Genomic DNA, 13,378 nt, shown 5'->3' with positions numbered 1-13,378 from the left:
CAACTTTCCCCAGTCCAATCCACTTCACTTCTTTTTGCCAGCTCATCGTAAAAGACAGACAGCTGAGCTACTTGTTTTGTTCATGACGGCACTTTCCTAGTTGGTGAGCTCCTCGCTGACCTGCTGCTGGGTCAAGCTTTCATTCCAGCTCAGGTTTGGACACATCCAAAAAGTCTCACCGGGATCCAGTGGATTTGATATGCACAGTAAAAAGAGAGACTTGGAAACACAATCAAATCCTGTCTTGTGATCTAAGGGAGGATCTGTAAACGGTGCACTCATAAAGGCCTTGCAACACTGCGGCGCCGCGGCTCTGGGCTCATTCGATACCTCCGAGGCACGTTGGCAGAGCTTTTTGACAGCGAACACAATATTAAACCTCGAGCAGCGGCAAAATCATAGAAAGCAGGAATTCACAGGCGCACGCTGAAGACACAGCATTCACTGCATAAATGCATGAATAATTCCAGCGCAGTTCTTCCATTAGGATAGACTTGTGATCTGCCGCAGCCTGGGTCATCCCACACTGGGGCAGAGAAGTTGAGCAGGAATGACTGTCGAAGAAAGGTGTCCCTCTCAGGACTGGGATTACGATGGATGAGAATGGCAGACAGCGGATGTAAGGAGTGCTGAGACTCCTGTGAGAGAGTCGGCGCTACGTGTGCGTCTGTGTGTGTGTGTGTGTTAGTCAAATATTCAGTGAGAAAGACGACTTTGCTCCCTGCAGAGAGAAATGGGAGGCAGGGATGGGCGGAGGAGCAGAGAGGAGCAGGAGAAGGCCACACTGACCTGAGCTTTGGATGAGAAACATGAAGAAGCTTGGTGTGGGACTGCTGAGGCTGGCTCTATTTTGAGGCATGTGTGGGTACACTGCTCTCACCTTATACCTGTGGAGCGCGCAGGTGCATGGAATCAAAGTCGGCGCATCAGACGTGGCGCAACGTGCGAAATGAAAAATAACGCAGCAACTGGGACAAACACTTCCTGTTTGTGAGCAATTTGCCAAGCTGATGACAAAGTCAGACCTGTCCGAGTCCTGCAGGACCTTCGTCCATGCTCTTCCACCTGCTTCCTCACTCATGAATGGTGGATTGGAAGCAGGATCACAGGACGATGAAGCTACAGTGCCAGAGCAGCGCTGTAGTTGGACACAAGCCTGGTGCACGTGGAAACCTTGGAGATGACTATATTTCACACACATGAACAGTGACTTCACCACTTATGACGTAAACCTCCCAGAGAAAGAGTGTGTTTTTAAGCCAACCCCCTATGAAGCTATTATTTACCTGAATGATCTTGACCAACAGACCAACACAGCAGGCCCATCTCAGTGTCTCACACACACATTGACACCCTGAGACTTCCTCGCCGGAACTTCCTGACTACTAACTGTGGCGCCCCGGGTGGAGTCAGCTGAGGTCATTGAAGCAGATGTAGGGGCGTCACATGACCTCACTCTCTCCCAGGAGGTGACATCTCCACCGTGTATATTTGAAATCATCACATCCCTTCTGACACTGCCAACATGATTTGGCTAATGTGGGCTTTTAATCCTCGGCAGACGCTTGTGTCTTGCTCGAATCTCTTCAAGAGAAAAAGCATTTCAAATGTGTCTGGGTTTGTCAAGGCTAGCGATCAGTGTTCTTGTCGAGACACATTCACTCAGGTACAATCACCTATTTATTTGGATTCTGCTCTGAGACATTTCCACTTCTGCTGGAGAAATGGTACCAACCTTCTGACCTCTGCTGGCTTCTGACCACCGCTTCCTGCTGGAGCCGACGCAGGCAAAAACCCTGTTCAAGACTGGGACCAACACTCTCTCGGAACTACCCGAAGAGAATACTTCCACAATGTTACGATGCCTTCAGGGCCCCTTCTCCAGCAGGAATAGTTTTACTCTGCACCTGCCAGACAAACACCAACTGCACTACTTCCACGCTCCTATTAAAAAAAGCATGCTGTCAGAGCTACTGGCTGCTGCACACCAAAACGCTCCATCAATACAGTGTGGAGGTAATGGCAAGCGTGTAAAGTAGGCGGCTTTACTGTGGAACCAGGTCAGAGCACAAGCGGAGCCAGCCTTGGCTGGTCTCCTATTTCACGGCTTCTCTGGATATTTTGGTCTCTTCACCTCAAATAATTTCGATGAGGGTGACTGGGCTGGAGGAGTTGTTTTCACAAACAACCACAGTTTCAACCGGCCTGGGATTAAATCCAAATTTTGAAAAGTCAATTCAACCATCCGTGAATCAACAGCTTCCACAACACTTGCCAAACATGCGGGGGGGGGCACTCACGACCTCTCCCATCACCGTGTGGTTGTCCGCTGCAATTGAAACCCACTGGAGGTTGAGAGGCTGTGTTTCTCCGTCCGCTGTGTTTCCTGATGCGGCCGGAATGTCAGAGCAATTCGCAGGCCAGGGCACCTTCAGGTGCTGGGATCCAGACTTGGTGCCACCTTCTGGGCAAGCTTCTGGTCGCAGAAGGCACTGGATGGACCAAACAAGGTCTTAACAGCACGGGCAACAGAGAGAGCTCGTGTTTGACAACGCTCTTTCTCAACGTTCAGAAACGCAGCGGCAGGGGAAGCTTTGATTCAATGCATCAACATTGGATGCAAAAGTCCACCTGTCGATGGTCAGTCTGTCGTCCCTGAAGAGCCAGTGTGTTTTTTCCTCCTGCTGTCAGCCTCGCAACACTGCTCTCACTCGGCACATCCTTGTTCACTTTCATTTGTTGCACCCAATCCAAAACCAAACCACTCTTCACAAGGCAATAATGCCCATCGCAGTTCAACAGTAAACAAGAAAACCACTATCCTCCTCACAGCAAGGCAGTTTTCAATACCAGCCTAAACCATCGGGTTGTTATCAGTTTGAAGCCGCCCTGGTCATTGAATCTGTTTTTGCATTGGAGAACTAGCAGAGTGCTGAGATCACCTCAGCGTTCAAGAGAAGAAGATGAAGCACCCACCACGTGGTGACACCAGGAGCAGAGAGAGAAAAGACACGTGTGACTGGCTCCATCTCCAGCAGCCTGGCCTCCTCACTGGTTTGCATGAGCCTTCTCTGCAGACAGGTGAGACCAGAGTGACCCGGAGTCAGGCGCAGCAGCGCGTTCAACAGCCCTGAATGCCGGCACGCTCGAGGATGAGCTTTTATTAGCTTCAGTCTGAGCGTTTTTCATTTGAGCCGTACAAGCAATGGATGCGAGAAAGAGTCTGGGAACAGGGAGAGGGGCTTGTTGAACAGAAGTGAGGGTTAAAGAAGCAGCTTTTTTATTTGAACCGGCCCGGGTATTAAACCCATCCATCCTGGGTGAGGAGGAGACGGAGACCATCTTCGGCTGCAGTCATCTTTCACCTGTGGCTGCCAGAGATCTCCGCTTGCATAATGCCACAGCAGAATAAAGCCTCCATTATGACCAGCTGAGCCAATCAATCCACATCTGTCCTGACCTCGTTTTCTTCGTCCCCATCTTTTCTTCAGTGTCATCCAAGCATTACACAGAGCTTGGGGTGCTGACGCTGGTTTCTAATCTGTGTGTGGATTTTCCCGTCTCATTCTGGTGGTGTCGAGGATTCTGTACTCTAAACTCTTGTGGATGCCAAGCTTCTATTGTCTCTCAAGCTGCTTTAAAAAGCAAGGTGGACCTGCTGGGGTCGGACCTCAGGTCGGTGGAAATCTAAATGCAATTGCAGCCCTTTACTGTGGAAGCACGGCGAAAGGTTTCTGGTTCCATTAGATCCGTCGATCAACAACCAGCTTCTCTGCCATTTCCCGTCTTCTAGCTGATGAATTTTCCCTCTTTGCATGCGTCTCCATCTCATTGGCTAATGTGCCGTGACCCCTGCCGTCATGGAGGCGGCGACCCTGTCACCCCACACGCGTTACATTTCCCCCTGCCTCACTGTCGCGTCTCTGCATAGACTTGTGTGGACATAACTCTAGAGCCAGGGCGTGAGGCCAGTGTGTCCAGAGATTATGTTCGGAGGATTCACGTCTACACCAGAGTCAGCTGAGCCTCTCACACACATGAAGTTTACCAAGAGCCACCAGGATGTAACATACACACAGCAGCCCACAGAGTAAATCATGCATTGTGTATCTGCTGGCTATCTGCAAGAGCAGTGTCATGTGCCTGAGCTTCACCAAGGGAAATCCAACCACCTTCATTCTCCTCCTGAACTGCACCACCGGGGTTAAAAAATATATCATTAATAAGCCGTGTTTCAATACATCTATTGACCCGTCATTGGACATTCAGTTTTTTTACACATGACCTGCACGTTGTTTTTTTTAGGTCACTAGCCATTGACGGACATTTCCCACCAGCCCTGCGTTGGTCAACACTTTCTGATCTACGGAGACAAACACAGTGATCGAGGACACAAGAGGTCACCACCGTATCGCCCTGGGTGCCGTCACAAACCCTTCTGAGTGGGGTAGGAATGGAGATTGAGCCAAGCCATCGTGTTGTTTTATTGGAGTCATCGATAAGGCAGTGTCATGTTGGAGCCACTGTTAAAGCAGATTGGGCTGTGATGCAAGAGGCGCTGGTTTGTGTGGGGGAAGCAAATCATGAATCCCCAATACAAATATAGAAATCAGTGAGTGGCATAATGACCGGATTGATACCCAGGCTTTTATGTTTTATCATCACCATTACAACACTAAGCAGGATTACAGCGGGTTTCATCTGTTGCTGATCTGTGTAGCCGGCCCACTTTCCAGCCCAGTTTGCACACGTGAGCCAAGAGTGTGTCCAGCTATCAGCCTGCAATAAAAACCCAATTCTAAGGTGAGTTGACTTATTACATGGGAGATGGCTCTTGGTGGAGTGGGCCACCTCGCCTCAAGGGAAAGAATGGCCACTTTCATTTTTCCCTTTCAGTCCACAATAGTCTAATGACACAAATAAATAAGGCGGAGGTGTAAAATTGCCTCGAGGAAAAGACCCATGTGTTCCAAAGATGAAAAGGCTCAGGGGTGCAATGGTGCAGCTGAAATGACAAGGGCTGTGTGTCACTTGGTTTGACTTTTATACAGGTAGGAAATCGATGGCAAGAGCCGCACTTTGTAGCTGGAAAAACACTTCCAGATTTGTTAGTGAGGTCCCACAGTACCAGCCCATATCCGGTCATTTTACAACACAGTCCAAGCTTTACCTTGGTTAGCGACTCAGACAGAGCGCGAGATGCCATGGTGCCACCAAAAAAGATGTCTACGGTGCAGATAAGATTTCTAAACTTCGCAAGACTCCCAGGCCACTGAGGTCTGGTGAATGTTTTTGGGGTGTTTTCTTGAGCCAATAAAAATGACTCCAGTGTTGGATCTACATGACTGGCCCATAATATCGTTCTTCACCATCTCTTGGGTTCTGATTCCAGTCACCTCCCACCGTGATTGGTGGGTGGCATCCCATAAATTATTGGTGGCAGAGACGGACCAGACAAAAGACAGACCGAGGAAACTCGAGTTGTTTTTTGTTGTCTCAGTTCCAGGCCCTTTCCCTTCAGCCAATCTTTTACGCTTCATGTTCAATACTCCAGAGCCGTGAGGATGGGATAACTCATTACTAATTCATGGTTGCTCCCAACCGTACATTCTACATTTATATAGGAAGCCTTGAATACGGTAGAGTGCAGTCAATCTTTGAGTTTTAAACAGCAACCAACCCTTCAGAGAAAGAGAGGGCGATTGTTAGGCTCCACATGGGCATTTAAAACAAGCGGTCGCTGAGCTGAGGAAGGTCAGGGATCAATGGTGATGCCTCAAACCAGCTTCTGAAATTATCCTTACATGAGACGGAAAAGGAATTCAACGCAAATGCTTTTTCACCTGAGGTACAATGTGCATATCATGAATGTAAAATGAAGACGTATGCACCACTCACAGACGAATTGGTGCATCCTTCTGCTGCAAGCGGAAAGAAACCATTGATTTAGGGGTCTCATTTGTGCCCAATTCCCACACGCCAAGCAAAAGCTCCAAGACTTCTCATTACATAATCAATTTCTTTCTGAGTAAATAACTCATTCAGCTACGTTTCAGAGAGAACTTAAACAGTCTACCGCCTTTTTTCTGAGTACCAAAGCCTTAAAAACAGTCCGAAAGTGGCCTCAGTAAACATGGAAGTGGACGGTAAAATGCCTTCACGCGGCTGAGAGAGCAGCAGCGGCCAGCAAACCAAGGAGTTCAGTTTTGCCGTAACAGGTCGTTGCAGAATGTGGTGCGAACAAGAACTAGCCAAGCGTTGCCCAAATACAAAGTGGCAGCCAGTCACTGGAACAGAAAGCAGCTGGAATTTGAGCAAACAGGACGTAGCTTTTTTTTTCACATTCCCTCACATATTCTTTTTTTGCAATGATCCGTGTTCCAACGGAAGCTGAACCATCCCATTCATTAGCATCAACTAAATTGATGTGAATAATTCATCTGCATAAAAAGTTCTTTTCGCTGTTGCCTTGAATTCCACAACAAAAGTACAAGCAATAATTGAAAAACAAGCTGCTGCACAACAGATTCGTCTGCACCCAGCAAATTTCCAGATTTGAATCTCAGCTCTGCGTGGACTCCGATCTCCCGGGAGCCAAACAGGCTCATTGGCACATTTGGATTTATCGCGATAATTAAAGTTTTGTGATTTGTCCCCGGCCGGACTTGCGTCCTTATTTTGCCAATGAATCATTCGGAGACAAAGGTGCTGAAATATTCTTCGGCCTGTAAGTGGATTATAAAGTACCTCCTGACACAAGCTGTCACCACTGACTTCACCTCAGCTTCAGTGTCTTAGATCTGCATGAAGACAAGCTCCCAGCAATGGACTTACTGTATGGTGGCGCTCTTGAGCAAGTGTTGACAATGCAGTGGGTTTTGACTCTTTCCAAGCAAGTGTATTTCTATTGTTTATCACTAGGGGTGGGAATCCATTAAAAGAATTAATCCAGTTAATTATACATTACAGAATAAAATGATGGGCCCATACATACATTTAAACAACAAAATATAGTTTATTTTGAATCAGTTTGACAATAAATATATTCAAGTTTTTATATCACCTTATTAAAACTAAAGCTCTTTTAATGTCTTGAAAATATTTGTAAAAGAATTTCAATTTTATAAGAATTTCAAATATGTCATTGTGGAATGAAAAACATCCCTGAAAAAAAGCAAACAGATGCTTTTATTTGCTTTTGTTCTGGGATTCCTCCATGTTTGTTGTTATTGTTATTGTTGTTGGACCAGAAACTCCTGCACTTACAAAGGTTCTGTGTTGTCTGGAGAGCAAACTGCTAAATTAAATTACATTAAAATGACAATTTTCCCACCACTATTTATTACATTATAAAAAACCACTGCTGGGGAATTGAGCGATGAATGACGAAACATCTGTGCAATTCTCTCTAACTCATCCAATCGCGTTGCTCGCATGATATTATACCCAGTTGAGCTGAGACAAGACGTGGAGTCAAACTCTGCTTTCTCGAAGTTGCTCTCTGTCGCAGCAAGCCTAATGCAAAAGTAGCTGAAAATAAGCTATCGTCTTTTGTCTGGCTGAGTGCAACACGATGCCACGCCAATGTGTCTCCAACAGTCTGCTCATGTGAAGGCTGAACGTTGCTCAGATGTATTGGAATGGCAATTACTGAGCACTTATCTGAGATCAGAGGCTCTACAGTAGATACTAGCTCTGAGACCCATCAGCCAAAGTGAGGCACAGTGACTAAGACAACGGAGTGGAAGTACATATGCTTGATGTGAGTGGAGTCATCCCCTGTTGATGAAGGCACAGACCCAAGCCCTCAATAAGCAAGCTGGCTCTGGGCTATGAGCAGTGAAGTGGTTTCTCCACACTTTTGGGTCTTAAAAGTAACACTGGATTCGCAAGGGAAGCAGTTCCCAAGCAAGTGTTGAGTGGAATACACACATGGAACCTGCTGGAGCAGGTGGACCCAAGCTCTCAGCTGGCTTCCGGAGGGTTCATGGGTACTTTCTATGCTTCCATACGCGCACTGCCGTCTGCTCTGCTCAGAGTTGCATCCATTTCTCGTGAGGATTGGACTCTTTCGCCCTTTTGTGAAGCGTTGGTTCAGACTATCTATGAAGAGCATCCCTGTACCGTAGCTTCTGAAAGGTACTAAGTGAATTGGCCTCAAGATCCGATATGGGTTTTACAGAGATGCAGCCATCTTATGAGCTCCATCAACCGTGACCTCCCAATGAAACAGCAGCCTGGTGGCGTAAAGAGGTCATCACTTCATCGAAAACACAAACATCTCCGTGTGTGGTGTGAAACCCGTCCTTCTAAAACAAGATGGATGAAAGTAGCTCGGTAGGTTTGAAGGTTGCGAGGCCACAGCTGGTCGAAGTGGTCGTGTGCGAGAGAGGGAGCAGAAGGAGGGAAGGACGCGAGAAACTCACTTCGGCAAACAGATGCTGCGTGTGCAATTTATCCTGGAGCTGACACTTACATAACGTCAGACGGCTGTTTTCAAACGCTCAAATTTGTGGATGATTTTGCTGTTGTTGTCTTACTAATGGTAAACACTTATTCATTTCTTTCTCATTTTCCAGACAGCACTTGCCGCTAACATGGTTGACAGCCACAGCATTATCTCCAAGCCCCTGGGGCACATAAGGATCATTAATGGCCGACAAATGTGGTGTCACAGAGTGGCTGCTGTGTTACAGTGCACTGAGGGTTTTGGGGAGTCACAGTGATGGATCTACACAGCCCACAGTCTCTCGCAACCCTCCGAAAAAGCTCACACTTTTGAAGATGGAGAGGCCTCTTTCCAAGACGCTTCGATTCTGCCGCACCAAAACTCCTGGGCTGCCATCACAACTCCGGCTTACGTTCGACTATAATGAGATATTGATGTTCACATCGCAGCAGCCTCTACACAAACAGGGTGTTGGCTTACTTATTGATCAAATCATAAATCTGAAAAGACCAGGACGACTGTTTTGTGCACTCCACTTTTTATCAATATCAAAGCATGCTCATGCGTCCACGTGTCAACGCTCCAACCACAAGAAGCCGCTGCACTGCGTCATATACAGATTTCTTTTTTGTTCCTCAAGAACAGTTCAAGCTGAAAAAGAAAACTAAGAGGAGTCACATGACTCTGAAGAGGATTAGTTCAGCAAATTCAAGCCTCTTTGTCCACGGGTCTATCCATCTAAGGATGAATCCGTATGGTAATCAAAGCAGGTCTTAAAACAGACGAGGATGAAGAAGGAGTCAAAGTTTTAATTGAGTTCAGGCCTGGTGATGCCTTTACTGACACCAACTTTGCTGCGTCACTTCACTTTGTTCTGAGTTACACACCAAAGTGTGCAGGTTAAGCAACAAAGCAGCTGGAGAGTGAAACCTGATATGTATCGTGCACAATGATAGAAAAAGCTGATGCTTCCTATCACTTTGATACCTACGATTGACAGCCGCCAACTGAAGAATCTGAGTCCTGCTTATACAGTGCTGACGCCCAGAAACACACCTGAGCAGCCAGCGCACCGCGGGCTGAGCCGTTGTCTGGCCCAGACCAAAACTGACTTTCCCTTCCATTTACAGGACTGTGCTGTGATGTTGTGCACCAACGAGCAAAGAGCATTTTGTTCCTTAGGCTGCAGCTCTTCCACAAACTCCAAATGAGGTCTCGAGAGACAGGTTCAATCAGAGAACACCAGAGCAAACAGGTTGGCTTCAGGGGGGACCGCGGTAACAAAGACGTCATCGTCCAGGTCATCCGATTCAAACTGAGGAGGTTCACCGAAGCAACATGCTCAGACCACTCAACTTCTAGTTTGCACCCAAAATTGAACGTCTAATTCAGCCAGCGAAAGAAACCAGTATTCAGGTATTTTGGCGTCTGGTTTCATAGATGAAAGGAATGTCGTCCCAGGAGGGTTTGGGGCGAGCGTGAAGGCACCAGAGTCTCAGATGTCTCTGTCAGATAGAGGCTGTATTCAGGAACCAAGTGCTTCCTCACTTCAGGTCTGGGCTCCATAGTTATCTGCTGCTCATCACCTCTGTGATGAAAGTATTGACGCTTCATGATATGACACAGAGAAGGGCCTTATGACAGAACAGCTGCTCGTGCATGAGACCTCCACCATGTGGAGACACACAGGTAGATGATCTCGATGCAACATGGAGCTCATGATTGACGCCCCGGGTAGATGAACAGTGCTTCAACATGAACATACGGAGCTTGAGCAGTTACACATCTACAGCGCATATTATCCCATCTTTCTTTATTTTGCTGCGAGAGCACGGCCGTGCCCCTACTGGCCTCATTAACTTGTTTTATAGGAGCTCGAGCAATTTGATAAACGCGTAGAGCTGAGGAGGCGAAGGGAGAGAGAGCATCGGCGGAAACTAGCACAGGCGCTTCAGTACTGCACCCGAGAGGGAGAGGGAGTAAAGGAGGTTGTTGAATTGAGAAAGTGAACTGAGTCCGAGGAAAAGAGGCTGAGGACGATAAAAGAGAGGGGGAAATGGATAAAAAGGATAGATGGCACTGTTTACACGCGCAATGATCTCGGCGTAACACTACCAGGCCCATTTTATTGCAAAAGACGACGGCGCTGACTTCTCCACTGCATTACTACACACACACACACACACACACACACACACACACACACACACACACACACACACACACACACACACACACACACACACACACACACACACACACACACACACACACACACACACACACACACACACACACACACACACACACACACACACACACACACACACACTAGCTCCGATGGAGGAATATTGTAGCCTAAAGTGATGTGAAAAGAGCCGACAAAAGCCAACAACAGCTTGTGTGACTGCACGCCCAAGGGAGGTGTGGTGACTAAACCTTACGAGAAACTATCTCTGAGAGGCCAATCGCTCCTCAAATATCAGATACTGTGTCCTCACAACCCACCTCCCCTCAGCTCCTCCTGAGTCACGTGACCATCATCAGGTTGTGTGCGTTCCTGGCTCACAGTATGAAGCTAATAATACTTAGCCCATACTTCATCAGAAATATATACAGTGCTTCCATTTGTATTTACATCGAAGGACTTGTTTTCCCTTCATCTGTGTTGCTGTGGCTCTTCATTTCCTCAGATATTAGCGCGGGATTCTGAATGTATAATTATTCTCTGAAGGTCAGAGGAACTTACAAGGCTGAGCTGCTTTCAATAGGAACACGAGTGACTCAGAGTCAAACTGGGGCCGCTTCGACAAGACAGTGGAAATATTCTGATCTTTCGATGTTTATTGGTCAAGTGTTACATGGCATTTCAGTTGCATTTATCAGAGATGGTTCAATTTGCCTTGCTATAGTCCAAACATTGTTATCAGTGAAATAAATCCTCAGTCAAACATACCTTTAACATAAGGGCAGCTCTGCTTCGAGTGTCTTCCTGACGCGTAGAAGACGGTGATGTACAGTCGAATGAGCATTATCAGTGCGTCGCCTACTTTGCAGTCTCACATTACCATGCGGTGAGATGGTCTCCCATTTAAGAGATGCTGAGCCTCTTTTCAGCCCCTTCACCACTGACTTCTGGCTAGTTAGCCAGCTACGCTAGGATAGTTAAGAGTAGTGAGTTGTATTAAGTTATTCAACTTAAAACCATGTTATACACAGTTATTTTTAAGACGGTTAAAGGCAGAGGAGAGATGGTTTGGACTATGTCCAATCACTGATGTGGTGAAAGAGGATGAAGATGATGGGGTTTGCTGTTGAGAAGAAGAAGACGCTGACTGATCTGTTGGCCAGGCAAGTTACAAGGTCTTCCAATAAACACGTGTCTTACTTTGAGTTCATTAAAAAGATATACTGATGTTCCATAAGCCCTGGCTGCTAAGAGGATTCCATGCTCAGTCTCCCGTCATCACTTGCTGTGACCAACAACTGTGATATGAATGTAAGCCAATAATGCGATAGAACTGGAGTCGATTCTGTCCTTTCAAGATGGAAATCTGCTGCTGATTTGAATTTGAAATTCTGCCCTTTGTGTACAGAAAAGTTCGCAAACAAATCAACAAGTTCGGGCAGCCAAAAACACTTTCTCTTCTCGCTCGGCGCCAGATGGAGAAAGCAAGTGCAGCTGTTTTACACGCGCCTCATCACCATCATCCGGAGCAGAGCGGCAAAAGAAAAACATTATCTCTGCGCATCGCTACTTAACGCCAGCGGCTCTCCTCTCTCCAGCTGCTGACGCTAAATCAGTTCTCCCCACTTTGTCCTCCGTGTCTCTTACCTGGAGTGGTCGCTGTGATGGAGAACTGTCGGAGCGTGTGTGCGCAGCCTCTTATCCAAAATGGAAACTCTCCGTGCGGCTTGATTCTTGACTGGAGGGAGGAGAAAGAACGACAGAGATGAGGTTGTTAAAGAGGTGAAGTGGAGCGCGGCTGTAGCACGACTGTCTGTTCTGTAGTGTTCTGACTCCCTTCCTCCCTCTCTCCCTCCCTCCATACCTCCCTCCCACTCACTGACTGACGGTCTCCCACCCAAGAGAAATAAATAATCTTTCGTGTCTCTCACTCACTCCATCTCTATCTCCATCTATTTCAGAGCGAGATTTTTATTTTTTTTTAGGCAACTTTGTGTTCAAAACTCCCCACCAAACCCCCAGTACTGATGTACTCACTGACCGTCATGACATTTCTGTCGGTCCGGTGTGCGGGCAGCAGATTGGGAGTGGTCAGGATTAAACCCTGGGATTATACCTCAGTGTTCATCATTTCATCCCAAACATGACATCAGCCTTTGGCCCAGATGAAGAGAGAGGGGAGGACAGTATGGCAGGGAACCTTTCCCCTCCCAGAATGATGAAGCCCACTGAGGAGGCAGGAGCGTGGCTGAGAGTTGTGTGTGTCTTCTCCAGGGAAAGTGTGTGTTTGTAGATATGCAGAGCAGCTGATGTCCGGTGCACGAGCCTCCAGACAGATGGCCGATGTAATGACGCAGGATCTAACTACAGGGTTCCTATGACTCCACCAATGATGTCTTTGGGAGCTCGTTGTTCCTGGTTTTGCTCCTGTGTGTCCCGCGTTCAGTGAAAAATAGGCTCATTTAAGCATCGACCGATGAACAGAAAGTCACAGGCATCATTTGCCACGTTCCTGGACAAATCTGCGAGAGACATTCACGACTGGAAGATAATCCTGCCCTGACATTCCAAATGAGCTTTCTTTTGATTGATTCTGCTCGAGTCAACTGAAGGGGTCCAAGAGTCGACTTCAAACGTTACACGCCCACTACACTGGACTACTGACACAAGACACTATTTCATATTGGGCAGCAGTCATTGAAATCACACCAAATCCTACACCATCTCCAACACAGCTGCAG

General features: G+C 47.2%; 1 protein-coding gene across 3 annotated transcripts in view; it reads right to left on the bottom strand.

Annotated features, from left to right (window-relative positions):
- The window catches only part of camkvl (CaM kinase-like vesicle-associated, like), a 36,400-nt gene that overhangs the window by 16,173 nt on the left and 6,849 nt on the right, over window positions 1-13,378 (bottom strand). For 2 of the 3 annotated variants that reach the window (XM_053848364.1, XM_053848363.1), the window contains exon 3: window positions 12,285-12,375. The gene's annotated coding sequence lies outside the window, so the exon portion shown is untranslated. Of the gene's footprint in view, window positions 1-12,284; window positions 12,515-13,378 lie in introns of those variants that run through there. The other variant, XM_053848362.1, reaches the window with a different exon arrangement.

The sequence above is a fragment of the Synchiropus splendidus genome, chromosome 18 (genome assembly GCF_027744825.2).
Source record: "Synchiropus splendidus isolate RoL2022-P1 chromosome 18, RoL_Sspl_1.0, whole genome shotgun sequence".
In the NCBI taxonomy this organism is placed as follows: domain Eukaryota; kingdom Metazoa; phylum Chordata; class Actinopteri; order Syngnathiformes; family Callionymidae; genus Synchiropus; species Synchiropus splendidus.
This window is presented reverse-complemented; position numbering and strand designations above follow the sequence as displayed.